Raw genomic sequence first — 462 nt, 5'->3', positions numbered from 1 at the left:
AGAGTAATAAATCAAGTAGTTGTTCTATTTGTACAATCTATAATTGCCTTATTAATCATCCCTTCATGCAGGAAATTTCTTTGGTGAATCTGTAAGATTCTGTTTAATACACAATCTTTGAAATTCTAAATGTTCTTTTCATGGCAATATGTTCATTTTATTTGAGAGTCTAGCATGAACTGAGAAATAAATATGATTTGTAGTCTTAAAGGTGTTCTCAATATGCTATTTGAATTCCTATGTAATATTTCACATCAACCTTCTTGTATATATATGAGTATCCAGTGCTAAAAAGCTGAGCTCTAGGTAAGGCAATGGAGAAGGCAATGGCACCCCACTCCAGTCCTCTTGCCTGGAAAATCCCATGGATGGAGGAGCCTGTTGGGCTGCAGTCCGTGAGGTCGCGAGGAGTCGGACACGACTGAGCGACTTCACTTCACTTTTCACTTTCATGCATTGGAG

This window comes from Bison bison, unplaced genomic scaffold (assembly GCF_000754665.1).
Source record: "Bison bison bison isolate TAMUID 2011002044 unplaced genomic scaffold, Bison_UMD1.0 scf7180017854816, whole genome shotgun sequence".
NCBI lineage: Eukaryota > Metazoa > Chordata > Mammalia > Artiodactyla > Bovidae > Bison > Bison bison.
This window is presented reverse-complemented; position numbering follows the sequence as displayed.